This window comes from Haliotis cracherodii, unplaced genomic scaffold (genome assembly GCF_022045235.1).
Source record: "Haliotis cracherodii isolate W230 unplaced genomic scaffold, xgHalCrac1.p SCAF_14, whole genome shotgun sequence".
Classification (NCBI taxonomy): domain Eukaryota; kingdom Metazoa; phylum Mollusca; class Gastropoda; order Lepetellida; family Haliotidae; genus Haliotis; species Haliotis cracherodii.
This window is the reverse complement of record NW_027266269.1, coordinates 30255532-30268011: the sequence shown is the minus strand read 5'-3', so window position 1 is coordinate 30268011 and position 12480 is coordinate 30255532. Positions and strand designations below refer to the sequence as shown.

The 12480-nt window shown below is 41.9% G+C and overlaps 1 pseudogene; it reads left to right on the top strand.

Annotated features, from left to right (window-relative positions):
• Positions 1–11920, top strand: part of LOC139460353 (sodium-dependent glucose transporter 1-like) — a 55970-nt pseudogene extending 44050 nt beyond the window's left edge.
• Positions 11921–12480: the final 560 nt, after the last annotated feature.

The following is a 12480-nucleotide window of genomic DNA, read 5'->3' as shown; positions in this document are numbered from 1 at the left end:
GGTAGTCATTGTCACTTAAAAATAAATAATCATTGTGGCTCAGAAAAAAAGAGATAATCAATGGTCCTGTAAATTCTCCAACATAGATAGCGAGGTTGATGATATGAATGGAAACCAGATGTCGTTTACTCATCTCGCCAGACAAGACCATCATAGCTGCAAAAGAAAATTTTGTTATAATGTTTCCTCACCAGAATACGTACCCTGAATATATGACTTATTCACGATAACAGAGTCTACATTCATTACATACAAATATAAGTATCACTATCACGGTCCTCCTTCTAACCATTACCTGACGAATTTCCTTGAAATATTTTTTAATACTTTTCCAGAATGAATATCCACAGTGTTCATAAGGAACAAACCCGAAGGATTTCTTGGTTAGAATTGTCCTAAAGTAACCAATAACCTAGTAGGCTACAGTGGATCAGGTATAGAGGCTAGTCGATTTTGCTGGCTGTGTTTCATTGTTACACATGTAGACACGACACTCCATCACTAGAGACCCCTGCTGGCCAAAAAATCCAATATGGCCGTCAAGGGACTGATGGATAGATAAAGAAGGTCTCTGGTGACATATTTGAGCGGGGAAAACAGACAATTGGTTTCATGGAGATTACTTAATCATTTGCATAAATTCAAAAATCAATATTTATCTCTGAAATGGCATGTTTTGGCGAGTCAATAATGATTGTTATTGTCTGTATCTACTTATGTCCGTGACAATAAACACTATGCCAAGTTTTGTTCCACTCACATTTGTTGGTAAAAAGTATGACCACATGAGATCATCTCAGAACTAATCCAAACCAGTGATTTCACAAGAAGTCGATGAGTATCCAATATAAAATCCAATATAACTACCAAATTCAAATATTTGAATATAAACATGAAGTTTTGATCCACTGCTCATTCAGTTACATGATTATCTGATCCATGAACGCAATTACTTGAAGAACAGTGGAAAAGTCAGGATAAATGCTGTAGCTAGACGTTGCCGGGTCATTATACCTCGAAGGTCTCAACAGGTTTGTCATCATCGTCTGAGAAGTCTGGAAGCTGTGCATTGGTACAACTTGGTATTTCTGGCAAGTGCATCTTCGTGAGTTTCGGTCATTTTGCAAATAGAGTTGATGATGTCCAAGGGTGCTGAGGGTTCATTTGTTTTCATGTGTTATCCCTAATCCAGTGGAGTCATATTGAACCCTTTTTTACTCCATTATCTGGCGGGGGCACGGGTGGCCCAGTCGTCTGAGGCGGCGCGATTCGCTGTGCAGTGTTGCATTCCTTGGGCACACCAGAAACCTATGATTGTGGGTTCGAATCCCGGTTCGCCCCGATTATGTTTCTAGGTTTGTCAGCACCATACCCGTGCTCGTGGGTTTCACCGAAGTGGTAAACGTCTGAGACCTGCATCACTTCGGGCTTTCCTCCCACAATCATAGGTTTCTTGCGTGTCGAGGGGACGCAACTCTGCACAGCGAATCGCAGCGCCTTAGACGACTGGGCCACCCATGTCCCCTTATTGTAAGTAATAATATGGGTGAGATGGGTGCATCCATCCAAGCCGACCTGTCCTTGTTTTATCCACTTAATGCTGAGCAATTAATCCCCTTAATGTTGAGCATCGAACCACCCACATTCGGTTCGTCAGTCAATGGATTATGACATTAGTCTTACCATGCACTGCAATCCCAATAAGCAATCCAACCAGACCAGACACAACCAGAGCCATCCACAAAGAGGGCACAACAGGCACCAAGGCCAAGAGACAGCATGCTGTGGTCATAGTTGTTGCTGTGACGCCATAGAGATCGAAGTGACTACGGATTCTCAAGAACAGCAGGGACCCTATCACCCTACCTGCTGCAATGACTGGAGGGAATAGACTGACTTGCTGTAATGTGACTTTATAGATACATTGTAGATCTCGAAGTGCTGGTCCAAATCCACTGTCAAGTATGCCCTGTGGATAAAGGGGCACAGTTAATATTAGTGGTTTGATTCAAATCGTAATTTAAAACATCGAAAATTAACTTAGCGTGTACCATGGTGATATGAGTAATCAAATTCAAACATTAGTTTGTGTGTTGTTAAATTGTCCAGGTACATAACGACGGATGGTAATCAACCAAGTCACCGAACCTGACCAGGTTTGTACCATGGTGATCGAAATAATCAAATTATATTGACTGTTTGTGTGCTCGTTGTTTAACGACACAATCTTCAACATTCCTGTTATATGACGACGGCCGGTAAATTATCGAGTCCGGTCCTGACCATCCAGGGATTGTAAGGAATGGTCAACACGGTCGGAAAACGGTGACAAGCTATCAACCATGTCACTGAGCTCGACCACCCAACACAAGGCAAACCGCTAAACTAATTTATTTCTCAACATGATTTATCAAATAACGGTAGTTTTAGTTATTTTGAAGTTGAAAAGTTCAAGAACGGTCATTTCCCTTCCACTGATTTATCCATCCATCCTCTAGATATAGATGATACCAGAGAGACTAACGGGATCGGGTGGTCAGGCTCGTTGGCTCTGTTTTTAAGTCAAAGTACATACGGCATGTACTTACCGCAACCACCCGTAAAGATTCGGGAAAGAATACGTCTTCAGCAACCAATGCTTGCCGCAAAAGGCGACTATGCTTGTCGTAAAAGGCGACATACGGGATCGGGTGGTCAGGCTCGCTGACTCTGTTGATGCATGTCATCGATCCCAATTGCGTGGATCGATGCTCATGTTGTTAATCACTGGATTGTCTGGTCCAGACAGGATTGTTTACAGACCGCCGTCATATAGCTGGACTATTTCTGAGTGCGGCGTTAAACAACAAACAAACAAACAAGCTTCAACGTTTCAAAAGTCAGCTTGTCCTCTTTATCAAGCAGTATTGCCGAAGTTCGGCAATATTCCAGCTATATGACGGTGGTACGATGGCATTCTAACAACAAAGTGACCGAGTCTGACCATCCGGTCCACAAGGACGCCTCAAGCGATCAGCATTAGAACCAATCCTAACCCGGAATGCCACGGGTTCCCACGGGTTAAGTCGCCACGTACGACGGGGTGTTGGAAACAATATTTTACCGCGGGTCCCCACTGGGACAATTCTATTAATCACTTACCATTTCATTAGGGTGATTGTTAACAGGTGACCGTCAAATGTAACCAATACATTTACACATGGTTGCGGGTGAGAGACATTGTCTTGAATTACACATATTTACAGTGAGAGAAATACAATCTGATAGATCATTATATGCATGTACTTACATCCAACAGCGCTATCAAACATAAGAACCCTAACTGTATGTGCAACTCGTTAGGCCTTATCATCCTGGCTGAGGCTATTACAATGTGGAATTATGATACGTGCATTATATTTCGTAATGATCTGACTCATGGCCCGAGGAGGTTGATTATTTTAATTGCAAATGTGGCACGTGATCAGATCAATAATACAAACCCATTACGAACCAGCCTCGTGAATCTATAACTCATCGTTCATGGGCATATCGAAATACAGTAAACTACGGTACAGTAAACTGTATGGTGCTGACAAACCTAGAAACCATTGAAGATCCGGGGTAGAATAGGTCTTCAGCAACCCATGTTTGCCGTAAACAGCAACTATGCTTGTCGTGATCAGGACTAACGCGGTCGGGTGGTCAGGCTCGCTGACTTGGCTGATGCATGTCATCGTGTCCCAATTGCGTAGATCGATGCTCTTGATGTCAATCACTGGACTGTCTGGTCCAGACTCCAGATTAGTTACAGACCGCAGTCATATAGCTGGAGTATTGCTGAGTGCGGCGTTAAACCCCAAACGAACTAACAAAGAAACAAGAAACACAACCCTGAACAGGAATTGCAGCGCCACATAAAAGGGAAACCAGATGGCCATTTGACCCAACCAAGTAAACAACAACAACAAAAACAACAAAACAACAACAACAACAACAACAACAAAAACAACCCTCCCGTGCCATGTAGCTTTGGTTATCTTGACATCTTTTTCAGGTATGTCTCAAATTTATTGTTTCCAGTTACATGTACATTCAGGTCCTTGAGTAAGGGATGTCTTGATGTTTCTAAAGACAAAACGCTCTCAGGGTGGACCCATACATCAGTGTTATGAGTCACCCTCACATGGATGTGATTGCAATGAGAATGCAAACCTTGCATTGCCGTTATTTGTGCTGTGCTGTATCATCGAAAAATATTATTAGTGTACGACTTTCACAGACTGTTGCACAATTAGTGTCAAAACATTTTTATCATCCAAAACTGGCTCCCACAGGAGATATCGCTTGGATGAGATCAAGCGATATCTACACTGTAGATATCGCTGCAATGAAATTACATCACAATGCTTTGCAGACCATTGTGACGTCACTGGTTACCATGACGTCACAATCAAATGACATCACTAATGGCTCTGCTACTGAAGCTGTTAGCAGTACTTTTTTCACTAAAGACACTGCTAATTACTGTCTACAAATTGAAAAAGTTGGAAGAATGATGTTGGATGATAAATAAAATCTCACCCTCGTGTCTTTTGATATCAAATATATCAACACTCGTTGATAAAAGTGGCAAAAATCCTCGGCAAGCCTCGGAATTTTTCCACTTTTATCAACTCGTGTTGATATATTTGATATCAAAAGACACTTGGGTGAGATTCTCTATGTATTCTTCAAAACAAATGGGGGAGTCATTTGAGCCTGGGGAGGTAATTGAGCCTACGACGGGGGAGTCGTTTGGGCCTAAGGGGAGTCATCTGAACCTAGGCTCAAATGAGTCTAGAGTCGTCTGAGCATGAGGAGTCATTTAAGCCTCGTACACCGGGCGCCAGGCAAGGTAATAACTATCATCATGTAGTTCCTGGTAGCTCCCAGCCAGGGAGAAAACTACTCCATTTCCGCTCTGTGGACAGACACTCTATCCAGTACACCATGTAGGCGGTCCCAGCTACAGGAAATCTGCTTGACACCAGATCTACGTGAAATGGGTAAGCTCTACCAGCGTTCTGCTCTTATGATAGCATCCAGGGCACAGGTGGTTTATCTTTGTTCCCCAGGGCATAAGAGGATATCTATGGCTCGAGTGGACAGGGGTATCTATTTCCTCCAGTGCACAGGGGCTATCTGTACACCCCCAGGTCGTAGGGGGTATCTGTGTCCTCCAGTGTCTAGGGGGCTATCTGTACACCCCCAGGTCGTAGGGGGTATCTATTTCCTCCAGTGCACAGGGGGCTATCTGTACACCCCCAGGTCGTAGGGGGTATCTGTGTCCTCCAGTGTCTAGGGGGCTATCTGTACACCCCCAGGTCGTAGGGGGTATCTGTGTCCTCCAGTGTCTAGGGGGCTATCTGTACACCCCCAGGTCGTAGGGGGTATCTGTGTCCTCCAGTGTCTAGGGGGTATGTATGTCCTCCAGTGCATAGGAGGGATGTCTGTCTCCTCAGGGCATAGGAGGGTATATCTATCTTCCAGTGCGTAGAGGTACTTGTTTTTAACTTTGGTGTGATGCTATTATTAACAGACATTATTGAAGGCTCTGTCCAGGAGGTTAACGTACCGTAAATAATATTGCTTCCCCCCTCCCTTGCGTGACACGTAATCCATCATAATCAATGTAACCATCATCAACCAGTGATGAGTATTTTTTAATATTGGCTAGCATTGTGCACAACCACCAGTGGCTAAAGTGATGACGTAAATCCTGCTGGGGTATCATGCAAGAAGCAGAGGTACTGTCAGTCCCCATGATCCCCAGCGAGGTAGCCTATCTGGGTTACTGGTGGCCTATAGCCCGTGTTTTAAAACTGTATATATAACATTGCTATGCTCAAACATGTTTCATGAATTGTTTCTAAATGTAGTATGCTCAAATATGTTTTACAACTTATTTTCAAACAAAACTTTGCATTAATGACTAAATTGTAAAAATATTAACTTGGTCTCGTCGCCATATGGCATGTGTTATGAATCACAATGAATTAGTGATAATGTCAGCTGTTTGCGAAAGGGTGTGCGTATCCTGCCCTGTCAGTGGCATCCATCACAAATGCTTGCAAAGACAAGTCAATTTCGCCTGAACAAATACATATGGAACACATGGTAGGTCAAAATAGGGAATTTCATCGACGTAACTTGGTAAGCAATGTGTCCTATTTCAAAATGTCCCCCACATTTCAGCCTTACAAGGTTTTGAGTGAGTGAGTGGAGTTAACCTTAAGATCAGATCGGGAATAGTTCAGCCATGTCATGACGACAAAAGGTTTTGAAAGCATAACTAAGGCCTTAAATGTTGTAACCCTAATCAAATAGCTTTTGACCAAGAGTCGTATGATTCTTTGAAGTCTGCGTAGAAAGATCAAGCGCGATTGTACCTCAGAAGTACATAAATGTAGACACAAAAGGCTAGACCGCAATATAACTGGCGTTAAACCCAACTCTCTCACTCACCAAAGGCTCGAGCTCCTGGAATAAAGCTTATTTGTTTTAGAAAAAACTGACTGTAGGAAAGTTGTAGTTAACAGTGTTGTGATATTGTAGATGCTCTATTGTCACTCTGAATCTTTATGCATAGATCTAACTATGAAACAAATGAAAGGGTTCCGCCAGACTCTTTTATGTATTGTTCAATGGAAGGGAATTGGCTACTTGACAATTATTGAACGATATCAGATCATTCGAATGCCTTAAGCTTTAGTAACACTTCTAAGAGTAGGCCCAAGGGTAGGTGAAAGTCGCACTCTGTGGTATTAGGAGTGCTGACAATTATCGGAGCAGAAATTCCGATTCACATCCGTAATAACATATTAGAAAGGAGTTCTGTGACGTGTATAATGCTTTTTGATATAGAATAGAAAAAACACACCTCGTCTTTATGAAGCAGTATATTTATCAATGTGTAACAAGTATTAATTTTAAAAGTTCTGCAACAGAAGATATTAAACCACATTTAATACATGGCACTTTTTATGTACATCATCTTCTTATATTGTTTGTAATGACGTTCCAGGGCTTGCCCTTCATGAGGCGATTAATGAGTAAGCATATTGCGTTTATATATATATATATATATATATATATATATATATATATATATATATATACGGACGATATACTGTAAATCTTGAAATTAACGCGAGCGTTAATGTAAGGTTGGATTAAGGTGAGGATTATCCTGTAAACCTCACAGAGGACATTTTCATTCATATTGAGTTGCTAGGGGCCGGAGGTCGCAATATTTTGGAGACGCATTAATTTCACGATTTACAGTAATAACACATGTTAGGATTAATGTGCAAAGATAACAATATTATGACGAAGCCAACAAGGAGATTAACGGGACAGAAGCCAATGAAGTGCTATGCAGGTGTAGTGATGGAGCTGTGTGTAATAACAAGATGTCAAGGTGTCCATATGCGGGTTATAACAGCATTAAACCACAGTGGAGCACACAGAGGGTAGCTGTGTGTAATAACAAGATGTCAAGGTGTCAATATGCGGGTGATAACAGCATTATACCACAGTGGAGCACACAGAGGGTAGCTGTGTGTAATAACAAGATGTCAAGGTGTCCATATGCGGGTGATAACAGCATTAAACCACAGTGGAGCACACAGAGGGTAACTGTGTGTAACAGCAAGATGTCAATGTGTCCATATGCGGGTGATAACAGCATTAAACCACAGTGGAGCACACAGAGGGTAACTGTGTGTAACAGCAAGATGTCAATGTGTCCATATGCGGGTGATAACAGCATTATACCACAGTGGAGTACACAGAGGGTAGCTGTGTGTAATAACAAGATGTCAAGGTGTCCATATGCGGGTGATAACAGCATTAAACCACAGTGGAGCACACATAGGGTAACTGTGTGTAACAGCAAGATGTCAATGTGTCCATATGCGGGTGATAACAGCATTAAACCACAGTGGAGCACACAGAAGGTAACTGTGTGTAACAGCAAGATGTCAATGTGTCCATATGCGGGTGATAACAGCATTATACCACAGTGGAGTACACAGAGGGTAGCTGTGTGTAATAACAAGATGTCAATGTGTCCATATGCGGGTGATAACAACATTAAACCACAGTGGGGCACACAGACGGTAGCTGTGTGTAATGACAAGATGTCAATGTGTCCATATGCGGGTGATAACAGCATTAAACCACAGTGGGGCACACAGAGGGTAACTGTGTGTAATAGCAAGATGTCAATGTGTCCATATGCGGGTTATAACAGCATTAAACCACAGTGGGGCACACAGAGGGTAACTGTGTGTAATAGCAAGATGTCAATGTGTCCATATGCGGGTGATAACAGCATTAAACCACAGTGGGGCACACAGAGGGTAACTGTGTGTAATAACAAGATGTCAAGGTGTCCATATGCGGGTGATAACAGCATTCAACCACAGTGGGGCACACAGAGGGTAGGTAATTGCCCTGGTCTCTGTTAATGGTTGGTTTCTTTCTTTGGATTTCAATAGTTTCTTGAAGTTTCCTCTCAACTGGACTGATGTTGATATTGAGAATCTTGGTTTGTTGCCAGGAAACATGGTGGTGAGGATTTTGATGAGATGTTCCGAAAGGGCAGATTTCATGTCAGATTTATCAACAGAGGTCTTGTGTTCCATTATTCTGGTAGCTAGGGGGCGTGAAGTCTCTCCAATACATATGTCTCCGCAGTTCGATGAGATCAGTCGCATGGCTATGGATGTGAACCCACAGTTGTTGAATTGGCCATTGTCAAAGTCTATCACAGTCATCACACATCTATCCCAATGCAGCCTCTTTACCTAATTTGGCAGCCATATATAACAACACGATCAGTACAAGTTGCAGTAGTGACACAGCAACCATAATGTAGTTTAACATTTGTACATATACAAGAGCCATCAGTTGACCAGTCAGAAGTGACATGGCGGAATACCCAACCATATCAGCTATAGATGATATGCCATACAAAATATGCCTGTGCTTATTTGCATCAAGTGCCCACGTTTCAACTGCCGAGAACACAGGGGCACAGAGTACTGCTAAAACACTTGTACCTATCCATAAACATGTTGTATTTATTTCTGATACGTAACTGAGTACGACAGATGCCACTATGCCCCCAGCGGTGCAGACATTAATGAGAACAGTTTGTGTAATAACTAGGCTACTTAACACACCTAGCAACTGGCCAACTATGGTGCAGGCGTAAAACGATAATGATATGTTTGTAACCTGTCTGGTGCTTGAATATAAACTGCAATAAATTCCAAAAGTTGGTAAAAACTGTCCATATACAAAGATCATTGGTGCACAGACTGTAGTGTACATCATCATTACACTTAACACTATTACATCAAACTTGTTGTAGGGGAGAACATTGTTGTGGTTGTGATGTAGTTGATTGTAGTTAATGCCGTCTTCAAACATCTGATGTGAGAATACATAACATGCAAAAACGATCATTCCTACACTTGCGATGACAAAGAAACCGTATATCACATTGGATCTGAAATTGTGGCACACTTCGTCTTTGCTATTCTGTGAAGCAACTGTCTCATTGTTATTGTGAGACATGGACGCAGTGATGTAGCTATCTTCACGATGGTAGTCATTGTCACTTAAGAATAAAGAGATAATCAATGGTCCTGTAAATTCACCTACAGAAATAGCAAGGCTGATGATATGTATGGAAGCTGGATGCCTTTTACTCATCTCGCCGGACAAGACCATCATTGCTGCAAAAGAAAGTATGTTATGATGTTTCTTCACCAGAATACGTTCTTTGAATATATGACTTATTAACGAAAACAGAGTATACATTCATTTCATACAAATAGACGTATCAGTATCACTGTGTTCCTTCTGACAATTACCGAAATGTTTTTTTCTTTAAAAACAATTTAATATATTTTGGGGTTTCGGTTTGGTTTGTTGTTTAACGACGCACTCAGGAATATTACAGCTATATGACAGCGGTCTGTAAATAATCGAGTCAGGACCAGACAACCCAGTGATTAATATCATGAGCATCGACCGACGCAATTGGGATCGATGACATGCATCAACAGAGTCAGCGAGCCTGGCCACCCGATCCCGTTAGTCGACTTTCACGACAAGCATAGTTGCCTTTTACGGCAAGCATGGGTCCTGAAGACCTATTCTACCCCGGAATCATCACGGGTCTAATATATTTTGAGAATGTATATCCACAGTATTGATATTGAACAAACCCGAAGAAATTCTTCGTTAAAACTGACCCAAAGTAACCTATGGTTGTGGTGAGAGGAGGCCAGAGTCGATCGGATGGGAAGGCACGTCGATTTGGCTGGTTGTGTTTCATTGTAGTAGTAGTAGTAATTTAGTAAGTATCTGGTAGTACCTACATATGAGTGGCCATTCCAGGCCCCCATGTAAGGGGAACAGTAGCGAGGTAATTTTGGAACAGTAAAACAGCAATGTTACTTTCGTCTGATCTGCGAGTATAGATTGAATTCCTGTCTGAATACGTCGAATTCCTGCCAGCCTCTAATATCTTCAAAACAGAGAGCCTGTTCCAAGACAATCAACAGGGGAAACCTCTCGAGTGAACTGACATATTATTGCATGGCTATGGATGTGAACCCACAGTTGTTGAATAGGCCATTGTCAAAGACTATCACAGTCATCACACATCTAATTTAGCAGTCATATATAATAACACGATCAATACAAGTTGCAGCAGTGATACAGCAACCATAATGTAGTTTAACATTTGTACATATATTAGAGCCATCAGTTGTCCAGTCAGAAGTGACATGGCAGAATACCCAACCATATCAGCTATAGATGATATGCCATACAAAATAAGCCTATGCTTATTTGCATCAAGTGACCACGTTTCAACTGCTGAGAATACAGGGGCACAGAGTACCTTTTTTTTTTCTTTAAAAACAATTTAATATATTTTGAGAATGTGTATCCACAGTATTGATATTGAACAAACCCGACATATTATTATAGGGCCTGTGATGTATCGCTGTTGTCACATACTTTGCCCAATAGTTTTGCCTTTTTGTGATTGTCAACTGAAAGATTCGTTGTTGGAATGATTGTGTTGAAAATTGAAAACATCAACTACAGATGAATAATCAGTCTCGATTACAAACCCAAACAGATGCCATTGAGCGTAAAAGGCCAAAATTTTATGAATGGAGAAGAAGCAACTGTTTTCTCTTACATGGGGATCTGGAGGTCAATAGTTCCATACCCCTTGGTCGTTTGTGGTGGTAAACTTTTATGTGAACTATTATAAGAGAAATATTTTTTAGGGCATTACCATTTTGCAGCTGTCTGAGTTTTGCAATTAACTTCCCGACGAAGCAGGGTCATCGAGTACAAACGAGAACTAACACCATTTGAGAAAGAATCAGCTTTCCGAACACTGATCTTCATGGCAGAACTAAATACTCGCATGAGGTCCTTGAAGATCCGGGGTAGAATAGGTCTTCAGCAACCCATGCTTCCCGTAAAAGGCGACTACGCTTGTCGTAAGAGGCGATCGGGTGGTCAGGCTCGCTGACATGGTTGATGCATGTGATCGTATCCCAATTGCGTGGATCGATACTCGTGTTGTCAGTCACTGGATTGTCTGGTCCAGACTTAATTATTCACAGACCGCCGTCATAAAGCTGGAATATTGCTGAGTGCGGCGTTAAACAACAAACAAACAAACAAACAATCAAACAAAAATACTCTCATGATGACAACCTAAGTCTTACCATGCACTGCAACTCCAGTGACCAATCCAACCCCACTAGACACAACCAGAGCCATCCACAAAGAGGGCACAACAGGCACCAAGGCCAAGAGACAGCATGCTGTGGTCATAGTTGTTGCTGTGACGCCATAGAGGTCGAAGTGACCACGGATTCTCAAGAACAGCAGGGACCCAATCACCCTACCTGCTGCAATGACTGGAGGGAATAGACTGACTTGCTGTAATGTAACTTTATAGATACATTGTAGATCTCGAAGTGCTGGCCCAAATCCACTGTCAAGTATACCCTGTGGATAAACACAAAGGGCATAATTAATATTAGTGGTTTGATTCAATTTGTAATTTTAAAACATCGAAGATTTAACTTAGCGTGTACCATGGTGATATGAGTAATCAAATTCAATCAATAGTTTACCCGTAAGGATCCGGGGTAGAATAGGTCTTCAGCAACCCATGCTTGCCGTAAAAGGCGACTTTGCTTGTCGTAAAAGGCGACTAACGGGATCGGGTGGTCAGGTTCGCTGACTTGGTTGATGCAAATGATCGTATTGCAATGGCGTGGATCGATGCTCATGATGTCAATCACTGGATTGTTTGGTCCAGACTCGATTATTTAAAGGCTGCCGTCATATAGCTGGAAAATTGCACCGTTAAACACCAATCAACAACGATCAATAGTTTGTATGTTGATT